Here is a 7,037-nt window from a genome sequence, read left to right on the forward strand (position 1 = left end):
GGGCCGAGGCAGAGTCCGGGCCTCGGAGGCTGGAGGCGGAGGCGAGGGAGACTCCGACCATGGTGACGCTGGAGGAGGCCGGAGCAGGTGGGAGGGGGGGCATTCTTGAGGAGCGGGCACTGGAGAGAGCTCTTGGGCTGGAGCCCTTCCTGGGCGGAACTGGGGATCAGGAGCCTTTCCTGGGCTTAACGAGAAATCAGGAGTCCTTACTGGGCTGAATTGGGGATCAGGAGTTCTTCCTGGGCGGAACTGGGGATCAGGAGCCCTTCCTGGGCTTAAGGGGATCGGGAACCCCTCCTGGGCTAAACTGAGGATTCCGAGGTCTCTCCCCCTCGTTTTGACACTGATCTCCCTATATATTCTGGCCCTTATGTCCCGCCATAGTCAGCTCACCCTCAGCCATGATGCAGGGGGCGGAGCTCCTCTCCGCGCTCACACCGTCCACGGCTTGCTCCCCCCTGGTGGGCACTGTCCTGAAAAAAATTATATTGCGATACATATTGATATTGAATTATTGTCCAGCCCTAGTTCAGCATAAATAAATAAAAAACTGTTTAAAAAGTTGTAAAAAAAAACTGCTGTTGTACAATTGAAGAGTTTTTTTTTTTTTTTTTTTTGTCTATTAGGTTCTATGTACTGAAGTGCAGCAAAGCTCCAAAGAATTAACCGACTAAAACAGAGGTTACCAAATGTTTTTGTCAGCTGAACCATTTAGACGTAAAATACTTAAAGTCCCCTATGAAATTTTAAGTTAATATTTTGATTTAGTGACACATTTGCATGGTCATGGTTCACTTGGTCAGTTAATGGTCACATGACATTTAAAATACTGTAAACAGATAACATTTACGTTTAAGGGTGTTCACACTCTTTACAAGAACCAGCTAACATTATAAGTTACAATATAAATATTTATGTTCTAAATTCTTTCATTTCAAACATTACATTTTTAACATATTTGAGAATGTATTTATTTTTGGCAGAATATTGGTTGAATCAAAAATAAGTAATGAACCCGCACACTATCAATACCTGCTAATTCTTAAACTTTATTAATCGCAAAGTTTCGGTCCGAAACGTTGCGTTACAAACTTCACTCATTACAAACCAGACTGACTTAATTTCTTTCATACAAAACTTCTTATTGAGAATTAACAGAGGTTTAGATGTTGATGTTTTATTGAAATTAATCAATTTTGAAGTCACCGTTGTGGAGATACGTGTTTGCATTAGTTGGGCTTCTGACCCTTCACATTTCAACTATATTTTTTCTTTGGCTGCTGTACCTGTGCGTTTCTAAAGCACATTTCTTATAGCAAAACCTACGAGGAGAATTCTGATCAGATAAAGTTGTTGACGTGCTGACGACGATCTTGTCATCGTATAGTGGCCTGATTCACTAAACTCATCAGAAATGTCTAATGTCCGAGCATGTTAAATTTATTAATTTCATTTTGTTGTAGTCTTAGAATTTTACTGCTTGAAATGTAGGCCTGCTTTGATATTTTGAAGGTTTGTAAGTCATTTTGAAGAAATTATTTAGCTTAGAAAGAATCTGCATATGAACATCAACAATGGTCACAATCGACAAAATATTCAGATCAGCTCTGATCATCACAAAACAAGCTTTTGGTTGATTGTCACCATCGTTGAGATTCATGTGCTGATTCTTGATGTTTGTATGAGTAAAAAGCCTCCATTCAAGATATAGACCACTTTCTATATAATGATTAAAAAAAAGTGAATCCCTGACTGTCATAACATCACATGACTGCCGTCTTTCGGATGAGACGTTAAACCGAGGTCCTGACTCTCTGTGGTCATTAAAAATCCCATGGCACTTCTCGTAAAGAGTAGGGGTGTAACCCCGGTGTCCTGGCCAAATTGCCCCCCTGGCCCTTGTCTATCATGGCCTCCTAATAATCCCCAACCACTTGATTGGCTCTATGACTCTCTCTCCTCTCCACCTGTAGCTGGTGTGTGGTGAGCGCACTGGCGCCGTTGTCCTGTGGCTGCCGTCGCATCATCCAAGTGGATGCTGCACACTGGTGGTGGTTGAGGAGAGACCCCCCCACATGATTGTAAAAAGCGCTTTGGGTGTACAACAATACACAATAAAGCGCTATATAAATGCATCATTCATTCATTCATTCATAAAAATAAAAAAAGCAACATTAAAAGCTTAACATATTCAGAAACAATACTCATGATGCAATCAGGCTACTATATGACTCCTAACTCATCATTAATAAGTTAACAGGTCTATCTGATCAGGTTTTTCGCTAGCAATGTTTGCTATAACAAACGTGCCTTAAAAAACACACAGTTATAGCAGTCAGAGATAAACTTACATTATAAAGTCAAGGGTCAGAAGCCCAACTAAAGCAAATGCTCATCACCACAACAGTGACTTCTAACTTTATTATTTTCAATAAAACATCAAAATCTAAACCTCTGTTAATTCTCAATGAGAAGTTTTGTATGAAAGAAATAAAGTCAGACTGGTTTGTAATGAGTGAAGATGCTGAGATCTAGAGAGATCTGTTAGTGTTTAATGTGCTGTTGCTAACAGTCATGTGATGTTTAATTAATTAGTTAATTAGTTAATTTTACAGTGAAGGTGTTTGCTCATAAAAATTCAGGAAATACCTGTAAAATAACAGTGTTTTCAGCTCATTTAAATGAGATTTTACTTTAATTTTATGGTTTTTGTTTGGCAGCTGTTGCTGCCAGTCATTTGACCATTTTATCATAAACTAACGGTTTTGTTATTGTATTAATTACAGATTATTTTTGTAATTTTACATACATTTGTTTGTAATTTAAGAAAACAGAAAACATACTTTATAAAAATACATACAGTAGTTTTTCTGTATAAAAAATGTGAATTACTGTAATTTGTCATTAATGTCATATTACTTAAAATAACAGCCAAGTAGTTAATTCAAAGATAATTTTACGTTTTAAGTTTTGACTGCAATTCAAAATCAAAGAAAACAACCTGAAAAAATCAGTTATTTTCCGTAAATTTTTTTTTTTTTTTTTACAGTGTAGAAATATGAGATAATGTTATTGTTAATGTTTACTGATGAACTTACTAAACATTACCTAATGATTAACATGTGATTATGTAATGTAAATTGAAATGCTTACAAATGTCAGTAAACTTTCAGTTCATATGATCTTCATTTGTTGGTCTTTGTTTGTTGTGTAGACCTCTATTTACACATCTTAACCAATAATCCATTAAAGGCAGAGTAAGTGATTTCTGGTAGCCAATGTTGATATCTGAAATCACCAAAACAAACACGCCCCTACCCCAAAAGGGTCTTGCCCCTATTTTGATAGCTCCGCCCCACATATACGTACGCAACCCAGGCAACGATTAGTTCTGTGAAACAAAGCAAAACCAATGTTACACCGTGTCTACGGACGTGAGCGGCGCGGCGCAACAAATCCCCGACAGAAAACTGCTGCCGGGTTCTATTTATGACGTGCTGACACAAATTTCAAATGGTTTTCAACGGTCGTTTGATCGCGTCCAGTGTAGGCAGACTTTAGCTGTTGTAGACACAGTGTTACTCACCTATTGAGAAGAAAAACAAAGCAACCTCGGCGTCCGATCACAGGCCTCCGCTCCTTGAGTTCTCTCCAGCGCTGGAAAGCTGATCCGATATTTACACGGGTCCTACTTCTTGCCTTATCGTTCCGCAGACATTTTCCTCTTTTGTTTTTTATCCGCCATCTCTATCTCTCTGTCGCTCGGCTCGGCTAATGTCCATCCCATGCACTGAACGCGCTCTCCACCCAGCTAATGTCCATCCTGTGCACTGAAAGCTCTCTCCTCAACATCATGAGTAGACACGCCCCTTATTGCTGATTGGCTTCAAGTTTGTTTTGCTATTCGGCCCGAATCAGTTTTCTAAAGTGTTTTTGAAAAATCACATACCCTGCCTTTAATTATTTGTTCATGTTTTTGCAGTACCCAATCTAAAGTGGAAACTATTCATCATTTGCAAATGTTTATAAATGTTTACTAATCATTAATACCTTTATGAACATAATGTCATCTCAATGGCAAAAAAATGTCCCCAAAGACCTGAATTTACCCTATTCACACATCTTTACTAATCATTTATTAATCATTTGTTCATGTTTTTGCAGTAGCCAATCTAAAGTTGAAACTATTAACCATTTGTAAATGTTTATAAACGATTACTAATCATTTAGGATCTTTATGGGCATTGGACTTTTAGCTAATGTAACAAGGTGTGTGTAAAGGGTGGCTGGTTAAGTTTAGCTAAATGCTTGCTAAAGACATAACAGATTGTAATTTTGGTGCAAAAAAATGTTTTTATTGCCTCAACACTCACATTAGTAATCTACTCTTCAGTATATCATTGAACAGGATATTCCTTGAATCATAAATAAACAGGGGAAAACATTTTTTAAAAGAAAATACTTGTTCATTTATCAAAACAATATAATATAAACAGATTGAACCGTGCTCCCTTATAGTAATCAAATTGACCCCTGTACACTTCGGACCCTTTAACCAACCCTAAAACCAACCCATACCATCAAATGTGTCCCTAACCTTACCCGTATCACACCTCAATAGCAGCTAAAGTGTTGTGCATTGACACAAGCTTTTAATCATTTTATAACATCTGTTAAAATCATTTGTAGATTTTCAACAAGTGCTTGATCATATGGAATTGAAAGTTTAATGACATTTGTAAGCATCTTAACTTACATGAAATAATGATTTTTGTTGTGCATTGACACAAGCTTTTAATCATTTTATAACATCTGTTAAAATCATTTGTAGATTTTCAACAAGTGCTTGATCATATGGAATTGAAAGTTTAATGACATTTGTAAGCATCTTAACTTACATGAAATAATGATTTTTGTAAACATTATCTAATGTTTAATACATTTATTAGCAAACATTAACAAGCACATTATCTCACGTTTCTAACTCTTTGAATATATATTAACTAATGATCCATTAAGCATTATTTAATGTTTGTTAATGATTTATTAATGAAAGTTATTATAAAGTGTTACCACTTTGATTTATAATCACGATATTATAAGATCTATACCTATATTTCAATTTCATTTTGATATAAGTGTGCAGCCTCATTTGTTTATTTTGTTACTTTCGATCTAAGTAATTACTAGCTTTTCATCAACTCACTAATTCATTATTTCACTAAAAACAACATTAGTTTCTACATACATGCATGCAATTTTCTACATACATACATGCTTTATTCATTTGTTTATTTATTTATTTATTTACTTTATCTTTTACATTCAAATTAATTTGTTAAAAATTATTTTTCTTTCAACCTCCATCAACCCCGTACCCGAAATGTATCCCATAATTTAAAAAGGCAAAAACATTTTAGCGAGTTGAATAAAATTAGGGGGGGAAAAGCAAGTTTTTTCAAATTAGGAAAAAAATTTTAAAAAAAAAAAAAAAAAAAATCATATTATATTAAATCAAATCAAATCAAATAAATGAAATATAAGCTAAAAAACCAAGGAATGTATTAACTGCACACGATATTGTGCTGACTGTTCATTACCTTGAAATACTTGTTCCTTTACTTTTACTTTGAGCCCATCAATTTTGTTGAACATGTTCACATGCTTTCACACACAAACACACACACATATAAATATATATATATATATATATATATATATATATACACACACACAATATTAAATATGGCTGAAAATATGGAGGGAGGACAGCCCTGTTCTCATTAGTCTGACGTTTGGGTCCTTAATTTAGCAACCCTTCAGGTCAGTGAACAAATTTACTCCAAACACTGCACAAATGTTATATCTGTAAAAGAAGGGAAACACAATCTAAATGCTTGTTGGTTCTCATCAAACAGTGAGATTGTCAGGAACTGTGTCGGAGGGAACGAACGTGGAGACGTGGATCAAAGCAACAGTCTTTAATAAATCCAAACACAGGGGATATCCACAACAAGGAATGGCTGGTGACACACAAACATGACAATTTAGACACGACAAAGACAGAACGCACAGACAGGGACTTAAAAACATGGGGTAGAGGACTATTAACAGGACACACCTGAATCACATGAACACAATCAACTAGAGACAGAAACTGGGTCACTGAGAGAACATGGGGAAGCAAACATGCACACAGACAGTCCAGTGGTGTGACAGAGATTTTATGACTAGGGTTGGGGCTTTAAAAAACATTCTTATTTAGTAAACTCCACAAGGGTGAGTATCATGTGCCCTTAAAAAAGTACTTAGCTTCAGGTTGAGAGCGATTGGCATTGTAGTAAGTGTCCAGTAAATCACTTTGTAAATGCAACAGTTAAAAGCCAGATATTTATTTTGTAGTCCAATAATTTTCCCACACTGAATCCATTTGACCTCTCCCTAACCCTAAGACACTAAATAAATAATTTTTACAAATACAATATTAACTGTGACTTTGGGGAAAATGTCACATTAAATGACACAAAAGCCCAAAGGCCACAAAATGTGTGAACAAAAATTTTGATTTTAATTTGTAACAATTCATTTAATATATTTTTATTCTAGGCTTATATATAGCTATATGCATATAGCATTAAATATGGGCTTAGAGACTGCAGACTTTACAGAGTGTCAAATTTGTTGACACTCTATTTTGAAATCTCTGTAACATGTCTCTGAGGTGTTTTATGTTGCTTAAAAAGAGCAGTTACAGATTCTGATATTGGCTTCACCAACATTAGTCTACTAATGCTTCCATGTCCAGTATTAGATGGCATCAAAAACATCACCACATGAATGATTGCAGTCACACGCACAATACTAAACACTGTGGTAGCTTCATAGATTGGCACAAATCAAGAACGTGCACACATTGTTCCCAAATGGTGCTTAAGCACTTGACTTTTGGCATCTCACTAGCCTAAATAAATAAACAAATAAATAAATAAACGGCATATATATATATATATATATATATATATATATGTGTGTGTGTG

General features: G+C 35.6%; 1 protein-coding gene across 1 annotated transcript in view; it reads left to right on the top strand.

Annotated features, from left to right (window-relative positions):
* The window catches only part of lrtm1 (leucine rich repeats and transmembrane domains 1), a 12,331-nt gene that overhangs the window by 1,016 nt on the left and 4,278 nt on the right, over nt 1–7,037 (top strand). The window lies entirely within an intron of this gene.

This window comes from Sinocyclocheilus rhinocerous, unplaced genomic scaffold (assembly GCF_001515625.1).
Source record: "Sinocyclocheilus rhinocerous isolate Xijiao unplaced genomic scaffold, SAMN03320098_v1.1 scaffold729, whole genome shotgun sequence".
Taxonomy (NCBI): Eukaryota; Metazoa; Chordata; class Actinopteri; order Cypriniformes; family Cyprinidae; genus Sinocyclocheilus; species Sinocyclocheilus rhinocerous.